The sequence below is a fragment of the Struthio camelus genome, chromosome 2 (assembly GCF_040807025.1).
Source record: "Struthio camelus isolate bStrCam1 chromosome 2, bStrCam1.hap1, whole genome shotgun sequence".
Lineage (NCBI taxonomy): Eukaryota > Metazoa > Chordata > Aves > Struthioniformes > Struthionidae > Struthio > Struthio camelus.
Genome location: NC_090943.1, coordinates 92,131,810 through 92,144,214, shown reverse-complemented (window position 1 = coordinate 92,144,214; position 12,405 = coordinate 92,131,810). Strand labels below are relative to the sequence as shown.

The 12,405-nt window shown below is 39.8% G+C and overlaps 1 protein-coding gene across 35 annotated transcripts in view; it reads left to right on the top strand.

Annotated features, from left to right (window-relative positions):
* Nucleotides 1-45: 45 nt before the first annotated feature.
* Nucleotides 46-12,405, top strand: part of PIGN (phosphatidylinositol glycan anchor biosynthesis class N) — a 129,879-nt gene continuing 117,519 nt past the window's right edge. For 18 of the 35 annotated variants that reach the window (XR_011138994.1, XR_011138995.1, XR_011138990.1 and 15 more), the window contains exon 1: nucleotides 46-108. The gene's annotated coding sequence lies outside the window, so the exon portion shown is untranslated. The remainder of the gene's footprint in view (nucleotides 109-12,405) is intronic. The other 17 variants (XM_068931558.1, XM_068931557.1, XM_068931560.1 and 14 more) reach the window with 3 other exon arrangements.

Here is a 12,405-nt window from a genome sequence, read left to right as displayed (position 1 = left end):
TCACGCTCTCGCGAGGCCGCCCGAGAGGCGCGGGAGGCAGGGAGGGGGGAAGAGGCGGGGCCGCGCGGCGGAAGCGGAAGAAGCCTGCGCGCGCGCGGCGGCGGGTAGGTGAGTGAGTGGAGGCGTGTGCGCAGTGAGCGCGGGCCGCTCCCGCCTTCGCGCGGGGCGGGGGAAGGGGGGAGCCGGTCGGGGGAGGCCGGGGCCGGGGCCTGCGCTCGGCGGCCGCTGTGGGGCCGGCGGAGGTTTGAGGCGGGCGGGGAGGAGCCGCCGCAGCTCGGCCGGCCGCGCAGGTGTCCCTCAGCGCAGCCGCTGCCTCCGCCCCGCCTCCCTAACGGCCTTAACGAGTAATGTAGTGAAAGCGGTGCTTGATAGGCCTTAAACCGGGGGGGGGGAGGGGGTGGAAGTAGGAGGATGAAGGTAGCAATAGCGAGCCGTGCACCTGGGGGTGTGATAGCATCACTCCCGAGGGACTGTGAGGCACAGGTGGCGCCTGGCAAGGCGCTCGGGTGGGAGCCTGCGTGTAGCAAAAGGCCTAAAGCTCACTGGAAGCGACACGCAGCAGAGACAGCTTTGGTTTCCATCCAGTTCCTCAGGAAACTGGAGAAAACGGAGACGTTACTTAAAACTGTGCTTGCAGGAGTTCTTCAGTACTTGGTGTGAGGCTGGTTCAGTAGCAGCTCTGTCGCTGGCGTCTTTGAGAGCAAAGCTCAAGTCCTGGTTAATGAGGTAGTGGTGATGTTTTGGCTGTGATCCTGAGGCCTTACGGAAGCGAGATGACAAATGTTGTTGAGTGCTTGGAGGGGACGGTTCAGTAAATTAGTTAAAAACCTGAAGCAGGGCTTCAGAGATATGGTTTTAAATTGACCAGGAATTACTGGCTGTGCTAGTAGACATAGAAGCAGTGTTCAGTACTGTGCCTGCGTATCATTCAATATCAATCATATTAGTATGCTGTGAGAGAATAATAGTATTTCCCTTGATATATTTTCCTCAAAATGTCATCAAATTTGCTTTGTGTGCTATATAATAAACTTGAATTTTTTTTAAAACCTTACTGTTTTATATCGTCTATATTATAGAAAAGGAAAGTGGTAGAGTGTGAACTTGTTGTAGCGTAAAGTTAAACCGTGGTATGTTGAAAAAGTTTCAAAATCTGACTAAGACCACAAGTGAAAATGAGGACGAAAAATACTTATTTCACTTTTAGCGCTCCAGAAGAATTAGGAGCCTCTAAAGAAATCTTACGCTTTTTCCTTTTCTTTCTGGAAAGTTAAAGCACTTTCGGTCTGAGCGTGTTTAAAAACTGGTAAGGTGGTGCTCTGCCTGTTCACGTAAAATGAAAGAAAACCTTACAGGTGTCCTGTAGCAGCCTCTAGTGGCCAGCTGTAATGTTTACATGTGTTATTTTTTAAGTTGGCTGACAATTTAAATGATCAGTTCTGCCCTTTTAAGAGACTCATTTTTTGGAGATTTGTGAGTGGTCTAACAGTAAGGACTGACTTTTTTTTTTTCCCTCACTTAAAAGAGTGCAAAAAATATTCCCCTGCTTCATTACTTCTGAAGAGCTTTGTTAGGGTTTATGAAACAAACTCTGAAATATTTACACTCATGTAACTCACACAGGCTCCAAAATAATGTAGGGACAATTGAGGTAAAATTAATACTGCTGAAGTGAATATCCTAGAATATAGAATATACATATATAGAATATATGAAGAAAAATGTATTGAAAATATCTTTAAGGATAAGCTCAAAAATGGTTTCTTAAAGTATATAAAGGGGTATTGTTCTGTGTAGAGAGATTTGAGAAAACTCTATGAGAAGGATGTAGCAGCTTAGAGGATGTGTGGCACAGGAAAAGGTGTATAAATTTTGGAAACAAAGTGACAAAGCGTTGTGTGGGTGTGCTTTAGGCAAATGTTACAAACCTTTTTTTTTTTTTTAAATTTGTTCAACGGTCGTTCTGAAAGACACAGATTGCTTATCAAGTTGCATTATCTCTTATTGGAATGAATGTTTTCTTCTACCATTTCAAGGATTTGCACACTGGATTGGGATCTCAAGTTATATATCCAAAGAACAGTGTGCCTAAATACATCTTGAAAAGCCTGTATTTCTAAAAATAGATCTCTCAAGGTAGGTACCCAAATACAGGGTCCTTGGTGGGGGCGGAGAGGAAAAGAAAAAAAAAATCTTCAGTTTTTTTTTTTGTGAATATCTTATTTTTGGATCTGTGCATGTTTTTTGATGAACCTTTTTACTTATAATTTCTTGAGAAGGCAAATGAGTAGGAAAAATTCCTTAGAGTTTACTGTATTGTTTTTATAAAGTTGTTGATCTTGAGCTAATGTTTCAAAGTTTATTTGAATATATGACCAGTTTAAGGATCCCTCTACAGGCTTTGTTTCTGTGTATAAATTATTCTTGTTTTCTATGCTACTCTGGTGTAGTATAAACTGTTCTCACAATGAGTGAATGTATGTTGTAAGTCAAACTCTGAAGGATTTCTGTTTCAACTTAACTGCAAAAAAGGTTAATTGCATAACAAATTTGTTTGTAGTTGTTGGATTCACATTAGGTATTTCTATGCTAATCAGTTGAAATAAATAAATTTGTTGTAATGAGTATTGCAATGAAGCAAGGTAGCTTTTTCTAGTTGACTTGCTGCAGCCCTAATCAAGCTATAGGAAGCCTATTCCTCCTTCCCCTGCTCCCCCAAAGGGGAGGGAGGGAATTACAGACAGAATCTCATTTCTATGTTAGAATGATGAAAATCTGTCAATTCTGCCAACTCTTGCTTAAGTCCTCTTTTAAATCTGCACTACCTGAAAATACCTTTGTCTATGTATGTTTATTTAAAATTAATGTTTCTCCCTTTTCCTTAAAAAAAAAAAAAAAAAAGTCTATGGTAGTTCTAACTTTCACGTTATTTTTCCTGATGCTTAAAAGAACTTTGATTTCAGTGTTTTGTAAACTGTCCAACCTTGAAACTATTCTGCTGTTCTACAAGAACTGAATAGTGCAAATGTTGATACTTAGTGTCACTAGCTTGTATGTAAAAACCTCTGCTATTTCTCCTAGACTCTGTATTTCTGTTATAGTTTGAGGGCATGGTTTTAACTGCTGATATAACATATAAATAATTCTATTAACAAGAACATTTTGAGTACATACAGCTTTAGGCATAGAAACTGACGTTATAAAGTGTTTGTGAAGTTGGGATCTGAAATAAAAGTAACACAGAACTGAGAAGGGTCGATCTCTTGCAAATATTTTTAGCCACACCAACAATGTAGTAAACCCCCTCAGAGTCAGATGAGGCCCTGAATTGTGTGGGTGGGAGGCGGGGCAGAAGGGGGAACCCAAACAAAAAAACATTTCTTCCCTTTGCGGGGGGGAAGAGTTTGATCAGTTTTCTACTTATAAACCAGTTGTTTTGAAGCATTAATGTGAACGATGGATATTTGCAAGATGTCGGAAGTACTGTAAAGAAACAATTTGAGAGCCTAAGGAATGTTTTAGAAAATCGGGAATGAAACTTTGACGTCTCATGATGTGCATGTTATGTTTTTGTGAGGATGAACAGACAAAAAGATGCAGTTAAGTGAGAAGGCTTTAGGGAATAAATGCAATAACTGACAAACGCTAGAGTATTTAATTGTCAGGCTTCCTTCACTCTCATCTGGAAACCTTTGGATGATGAGCATATTGTCTGGAAACGTGGGTTTTACAGAAGGCTGTTGTAGGGATTAACAGAACACGGTGTCTAAGATGGTATGCCTTACATGCTTCAAATTGAAGGACAGGATAGATGAGAAAGGGAAACACCGAAATGAAGTATGAAAATAATAATTGTAACGTCAGTCTTGAGTTCTGAGGTCAAAAGGTAATAAATTCATATGGAAAGATATTTTACTTGAATTCTTCAGTGTCTCTTTTAGTGAAACTTTTGGAGGGGAAGATGAGCAAGACTTGACATTGAAAAGGTCATACTTGTCTTTCACTACAGAGCTGTGCCCCAACTTGCAATCTTGCCAAACTTGCCAAACTTGCAAAGATGTTGCTATGCTGACTCCCTGCCACTGCTCTGTGCTTCTGCAGGCTGCCTGCTTTGCCTTGCTCCTTTCACATTAACATTTGCCCGTGGCTTTCCCAAAAAACTTTGGGCTTCTGTACGCAGGCTGCTGGTCTTCAATTATGTTCAAATATAAGGGAAAAATGTGATAAAGGAATATGTGAGCCAGCATGTGGAGGAGGTCATGCAGTAAAGACTAGGGTGCTAATATATGGAACGCAAATAGCGTGAGACACCGTCTTGTTCAGAGAACTAAGCAGGAACAGAAGATATGCTGTGAATGCGTTGAGTTAGCACTATTGTTGAGAGGAGATGCAGTCCTCTCCTTTTTGTGCTAAGGCAAGGATTTATGTTGTGAATTCAATTGGTTAACTGAACTACAGTGAAGTTATGTTCCCTGGCCCCCTTCTCCCTGAGGTTATTTCCAGTTGGATACGTTCTCCAGTCTGTTTCACTCTGCAGTTGTACAGACAGCTGTGCTAGTCCAAGAGAGACTTTGGCATGGGAGGAATGGCTAGGAGCAGAGGAGGACTTTCTGCAGCAGTACTGGTTTAGTGTTTTGTGCAGTATTTTGTGACTGTGGAGACCTCTTGTTCTTCTAGCTGCTACTTCTGTGTTGGCTATTTTTGTAGTGTAACCTGATAACATTTTTTTGCCTTCTTGATCCTAAGTATTTTGAAAAAAAGGATACTTGTAGTTACAAGCAAATTCGTAAAGGTGCTGCAGCACAGCTGAGTGCTGCAGCACAGCTGAATAGCTGTTACACAGAAGTGAGTGACTTTTCCTCTCACCTTAAAACTAGGTGGTTGTGTGCTCTTTGAAAACAGGTATTAAGATAGGTAGGCAGGCCTTCCCTTCATGTTCTTAACAAAAAATTATATTTGATCTTTCTCTGAGGTAACAGCAGCTGTCTGCTCTTTGTAATCTTCTACCTACCTACTAGCGTTGTAGCACTCTCCCATTTTGCTAGCAGAGTTCAGGAAGCTGCAGATAATTGTCCATTTCCTCAGGGAAGAAGTGTAATAAAACCTAGAGAAATGCTTTGAAAATGCGGATGGATAACTTCTGTGTCTCTGTCAGCAATGCCCCAGTTGTCTCCAGGAATCCTTTTATTTCCTGGCTGTGTTAATATCAGAGTCGGTCAGCAGCTGAAAAACAAATGTCTATCATGTTCAGATGAAGTGTTCCAATCTTTCAAAAATCAAATGTAAACTCATGTATTTCAACAGAGACTGTTTACAGTTTCATATATCATAAATGATAATGAATTTGAATTACTGGGTTAGCAAAGACTGCTGTAGGGACAAAAGGAGAAATTTGTACTACTATACTCAGGCTGCAGTAGCTGATATTTTAGTTTTTGTCCAATGTACACTTGGGAAAATGCTTTCTATATTAGCACACTGTAACTATGCCCAGTAGAAGAAGAGGTAAAAAAGGAGGTGATTTGTTTTCATAAAAGCTTTTTAATATACTTCAAAGTATCCTTGATTAAATACCATATATACTTGTACTACCAGTTTAGAATTTCAATGCTGTCTTGAAAGTGATAGGATCCATCCTTTTAGTGGTTTTTTTTCCTGTCTTTTTCAACTTGGTTATTAGAGTTTCTCGAATAGTTTGCTCATTTGATCAGTGAAGAAATTGAAGGTTTTTTTCCTTGTACTAGTTTATGGTGAAGCTGTTTTTACTAAAAGCATCTGTTCTTCAGATGGAATTTCCTAATAATGTAGTCTGTAATGGTGTGTAAGTACTGTTGGAGCAGAGGCAAAATCCTTCTGAATATTTGCATGGGACTTGGAAAGACATATAAGGTAACGGGTGGGGAATTTCCCTTTCGGAGAGTAAGTGCTGAATGTGCTGAAGTCCCACCAGCAAGCATGAAGTGTTTTACCAGAACACCGATGCTGTGTGTTGCGTGGAAATGTGTTAGGACCTTGGAGAGCAACCATCTGCTGGGAATGGAAAAACCTAGCGCCTTCAGTTACACTTCTATAAATATTCTAACATTGATCATTACTTCCCCTTTTTGTTAACAGATTACTCTTTTGATGTGTGTTTTTAGTAGTGAAGTGTGTAGTATAATCTCTCTTTAAAAAAACAATCACATCTCAATTGCAACAAGGTAATTTGGATTACTTTCATTATCAAAAAAAAAAAGGGGATATGTTTACTGCAGGCTTTAAATGGGTTTTCATTCTCAGTAGGAAACTTCAGTTTACAGAAATGTTGATATAGAAGTAGGTTAGTTAAGCTTTGTAGGTGAAGATTTTCAGATGGTTAGCATAATTGATTGAAGGAGTGCTTTTGAGCCCATAAGTCCTTAAAAAACAAGAACAAAACTATTTTTTTAAAGGGTGGGAATCCATGAATTGATTTTCTGACTTCTGTATTTCTTTGCTATTTTTTAAAATATTACCCTATGTTTAGAAGGTCTTCCTGGAGTTCCTTTCTCTTTCCATGAGCCTGAAAATTTTGCAAAATCAGCATTCAGAGGCTTATATACAACATTCAGTAGATAAGTGGCTTCATACTGTTAGACTTATTTTTTGAATTTTGGTAACAAAGTCAATGAGAAAATATGACTTAAAATATGACAAAACTTGTATGGCAGCTTTTTTTTTGTAATGCTTTCCTCTCTCCTATTAGCTCCTAAGGAACATGCTTTAAGCACTCATTTTTTGTCTAAGCTCTTTTCTGTGTGTACAGAATACATTGCAAAATAGAGCTGAAGGTCATTCTTTTTCCATCCTTTTGTGTGTGCTTTACTTCTGTATTTGCTATGTTACTTTGAAGAGTTTATCCCTGTTCCTTATTATTGATAAAGGGAGGAACTGCACTGCTTGTATTGTTGCAGGTGTTTTACTGCATAGTACACATCTTAAAAAATATCTCAGGGGCTTTGAGGCCTGGATTGTCAAGTAGAACTCCAATGAGACAGCAAGAGTGCTGTGGCAAGCTGTCTTCCATATACTTATATTCTTATAAGTGCTCATTAATCCTTGATCCTAATAGATTTGGAAGCAAGTGTACTGGGCTTCATTAGATACTCCCAGGCTGACATTCTTCCCCCCAAAATATCCCATATTACTGGTAAAATGAAAAAATCTGTACATGTCTCCAAACAAGGCAAGAGAAGCCAGTGACAAAAAATTCTAATTATTCTCTGGAGGAACAGAGAAGCTACAGAAAGTTACAAAATAATTTTTTGGCAGGAGAAAGAGTTAAACGGACGCTCCATTGTGAGTTGAAAATATGATGTTCAGCCGTAGAAGACTTGATGAAGTAAAGTGCTTGATGATGACTAGCGGGTAGGGAATAGCTGTGTGACTCAGAAGAGGAGCCAAGAAATAGCCTAGAGGAATTATGAATGCCTCTGAAGAGCAAACTTAGTCCCGTCCCCCCCCCCCCCCCCAAAGCACTGTAGCCCAGTGAGACAGCTGATTTGCAGCAAAACCACAGAGGATTCATTGTTACTGCCTTCTCTTTTTCTAAGATCTGAACTTTTAACTGCCTGCATACTAAGCAGGTATGCTGCTGAATTTCTACTCTTAATTTTGTCCAGCTGACTAACAAGTATTACTAAAGAATGATACTTTTTTTTTTTCTTATGCTTCAAAGCAGTTGTTGTCTCTCAGAAATACCCTTGCTTTTTATCAGTTGTTAGCATTGTTTTTGGGTATGTTCCTGTGCCTAGGAGATTTGTGGATACTATTTCCCCCATTTACAGCATCATTTGGAGAAAATTGCTTATGCTGATGTCTAGGTAACAGGCTTGCTGATAAGTCCAAGTATTGTGATGTTTGGTACTTTATCTATCGTTCTGCCGTTTAGGCCATGATCAGAGTTCTCCTCTGAAAGTTTTGGCAAAGGAGACCTTTCTATGCAGAGTAATCTTGATTATCAAGCGACGTTAAAAGAATATTTAATTTTATCTGAGCTCCTTGCCTCAGGTTGGGATGTGCTTTACTGAACCACATTTAAAATTTAAAACAGATGTCATTTGTTATTGTATTCACAAAATGCTCAGTGAGGATGTTGAACATAAAATAATTTCAAACATATGGTTTGAATCACAAAAGCCACTTCAGTGCAAGAGCAAGTGGAAATACTGTAGCTGCAGTTTCATTGTCTGGCAGAGTGTATTGCGCCTCAATTGAGAAAGAAAATGAGATTCTAGAAAGGAGGAAAAGGGGCTTGATCATTATCCTGCTTCTATTCATTGTACGATTATATTTTGTGAGGCCAGGATGAGGGATTTCAGCTTCCTATGCTTAAGTATTGCATAAGGATATGAGTGAGGGGTACTCAGAGGCTGGCTGGTAAGTCTGTTGCATATATACACTTACACAGTCAGTAGGTGTATGTTTTTTGACAGCAAGAATTGCTTGATTGCATTTCTTGACTAGTATAATTTTTTTAAGTTCTAAATTAATAAAAGAATAGGGCAAGGGCTGCCAATAGCAGTTTAGGTGATATATATCTGCCATACCATGAAATATACTGTCACTTCCACCAGAGAACTTCCATTTTACTCCTTTGCCCTAAGCAAAAAGATCGTTTTTATGTATGGACAAATTGTATAGTCACTGTTTCGACAGTTTACATTAAATAACACACAACATTATTTAGTTGAAAAATGCATTTGTCAGTCAGAAAAATAGCAGACCTTCCTGTCTTTTATTTTTTCATGAAAGATACTTACAAAGGCCATTGATGCTTATTGAAAATTCATTCCCGAAGGATTTTTGTCATCTTAACAAACAGACTTGATGTTTAGTGGAGCAGTCCTTCTTTTAAAAAAAAAAAAAAACAACAAAAAACAAAAAACTTGAGCTCCTTGTCTCGACAGTTTATCCTTAAAAATATTCCTGCCAACAGCACATATTTTGTGTATGTTTTATTGCATAGTTGAAAATAGAAAAAGGAAATGTTACATTTCTCACAAAGAATTATATTGTACTCCTGTACAAGTGCAGGGAGTGTTTTTTCTGGTTTATTTATAATGCTGAGAGGTTGTCACTTCAAAGAAATACAACATAGATGATGACTGCTTTGGGGAAATGAGGGCTACATTTACTTAATTATGTCAGTATTCCTGGGAAGCTTTAAGGGATCTAATTCAGCTTGGTGCTGCAGATGTAGGTTCTGTGGCAGGCAGGGCTTGCTGCTGTGGAAGTGCTGGGCTGTGGCATATGAGTTTTTTCTTTTTTCAGTTAAGAAAATACAAGAGAAATATTGTGAGCAAGCTAACGATCAACTTGAAGAAAGAGCTAACGTGAAATGAACTGCTTGACTCTGGTCTTTGATTGTTGGGCTTAGGTGGCTCATTGCCGCTTTCCTACTCCCATACCATGCCACTGTCACAGTCCAGATGTTCTGTATTTAATTCTTGCACTTACGTGATTGCTGGTGAGGGACTTGCAGCTAATGGACTTTTTTCTATGGTTTTGATACCTGTGAGTACAAAGAGAGTGGATCTTTTCAGTTCCCAGTAAGCGGCAGATGGGGTGACCTTTGTCGCTGAAGATCCTTTAAACAAACAAAAAATGAAAAAAAGCTTTTTTAATCTGCTTAGATCTGGAAAAATAATTAGTTGTGGTCAGAAGGTCCTTGCCCTTTTTTTTTTTTTTAAAACAAACAAACAAACAAACCTCTCTTTACTCTCCTAGACTTTAAGAAAGGTGCCTTCTGATTCTGTCTTGTCGTCTTTTGGACAAATGCTCCTTGTGCATCTGTACGCTCTTTTCTCTGTATACAGTAGGAAACGGAATCCAATAAAGTAAGAAATTATGAACATGCTAGTAGCTGAAGTCAGCAGGGTAGCCGTGACAGTCTTAATTTTCTATTTGCTCCATTTGTGCGGACAACTCATATTTAACAGGCAGTCATAGCTTAGTGGATCTTTAATACTTTTCTTTTAAGAACTCTGAAAAGGATCTTTATTTAAGAATCAAAACTAGCTTTGTGCGATTGACTCCAGATTATTAAAATGGAAGATATCTTATCAGGATAGATTAAATTCAGACATATAGGAGGTTGGATGTTATCATTACTGGCTCTGTATTTAGTTTAGGAGATGGTGGGAGAAGCAGAAAAACTATGGCAAGAAAGAAAGAATAAATCTTAATTTGATGTATTGTTTACTACTAGGGATGAATCTCTAAAGGAGGTGAGTTGATTGTCTGAGCTGTATAGCAAGTCAAATGTTCTGATGGACAGTAAGAAATAACATGTGACAGTGAAAGTCAGGGGAGTGTACTGCAACCTATTATCTCTGAGACGAGAAGTTACATGCTGTCCTCTCAGTATGTGATAGACAATAGCTAACATAATATTGAGTAATGCAGTCTAGATTTGGGCAAATCATGTCTTGTTTTGTCTTGTTCATGTCTTGTTTCAGTGGGAGGTAGCTCACGAAGTAACTTGCTTCGGGAGTGCCTGGGAAAGCATCAGAAGATGTAAAACTGCTGAGATATCCTCGGCTTAAGTTTACTTGATAGAAAGTGATGGAACTGTTTCCTCATCTTCCTGTGACAGCTTATATGTCTCTTTGGATGACAAGGTGCTTGAGGTCAGAGATGTTTTTTCCCTAGTAATAAATGCTTGAATCTGGCTCCTTTTCCTCCAAAGTGAAAAGGTGTGTGTGTTTAATGTATTTCTTTTCCTTTCTTTTCTTGATTTTCTTTGGTCTTTGCTTTTTCTTTTAAGCTAATTCTTAAACCAGTTTTTTTTCTTTCCTTTTGCCCTAGTCATGCCTTCCTTTCAGCCTGCCTTGCAGGGTTTCTCCCTTGGAGTCACCAAGCACTGGGCCCTGCAGAGAAATTTGCCTGTGATGACCTCTGTAATAGGGAAGGGAGAAGAAGAGGGAGGGCCTCTTGGTTTCCTCACACCCTCCCCTTGCTCTGCCATGGGGTACCCCATAAAAGCAGAGAAGCTGGATTTCATTTCTGTATCTCATGTGAACCTTGTTTTGAGGAATAGTACATAGATAAATGTATCGTCTGCTAGGGCAGATGCATACTGCTGGGAAGTGTTACCTGAGCCTAGAACACCCCGTAGGCCTGAGGGATGTCTGAGCACTTGAGTTCTTCTGGCTCAGCTGCTCTCTGCTCTTCCCAGCCAGAGGAGCATGCCAGAGGGCTGCTGGGCATGTAGGAGTTTGATGCCCATGCTTCCATCTGGACCTCCTCCTGATTCTGACAGGCCTGTAGGGACCCATGTAAGATCCTGTTCCACCTCTGGTTCCTGCCTCGGGCCTTCAGATGGAAGCTTGCTTTTGAAGCACCCTGTCAAACAGTGGTGCAAAAGCATGAAGTGAGAAAAAGAAAAGAGCATGGAAGAGATCTCCATATTGCAGAGGGCTCAGTTCCGTGCTCTGAAAAGCCATATTTTCAAATTCACTGGCGCTATCAACCAGTTCCTGCTTTAATATTGGCTATTCTTGCACAGGTGGTGTGGAGGCTGTGTTGACAGTTCAGCGAATCCCTCCTCAGACTTTAAGTCCAAAACCTTGCACTGCATCTTTGAGAATACAGGTCAAGTGATGATTCTGCTCCTCTTGGAGGTGGGCGGAAAAAATGTAACAATGGCTTCTTGCACAGCAGAGTGCGCTAGAGGAGATCACCACAGGAGTCCAATTCATGTCTAAAGTCATCTTTCTGCTAGTGCCGTGCATGTTTGTACTTGCAATTGCACAGCACAGACATTGTTTAGCATTAAGCATCCTGTTCTGTGAAGGCATATTCACAAATCATGGAAGTCCCTCCATCTGTTGCATCCACTTTACTGGTAGTCTGCCCTTCATGGTTCAGTGATTCATGATAAATCAATTTTTAATAGCGGGGTTCTGGAAGATGGATGGCTGCTCTAAGAGGAGGTGTTTTTTTCTCTGTTGCCTTGGACCGACCCCCGTTCATATCAAATAAATGGAATTTCATGGGCATAACTAGCATGTTGCACAGCAAAACGAAAAGTGGTAACCCATCCTACACTTGAGAAGCTTAAATACCTGCAAATGTGAATTAAAATGACTTTGACTGAAATCATTCTGTTAATTCAGGAAGAGGATTTTCCCCCCAGTTTGCAGGACACCTATTTTTATGTTCGAAGTATAGAAAGTTTGCAATTAAATGTGTTATTGGCAATAAAGTGCCAGTGGTTTGTCTTAGTCAGAGTTCGGTAGTTATTAACCTGCATTGCAGTGAGGGTGACTGCCCTTCTTGGAAGGGGTGAAAACTCTTATTTTCTTAGTTGAATAGAGGCAAACTGAAAGAGTATTCTGAATGACAGCTCTGACACTCCTTTTGGACTGCTGTGACTCTTTCTGA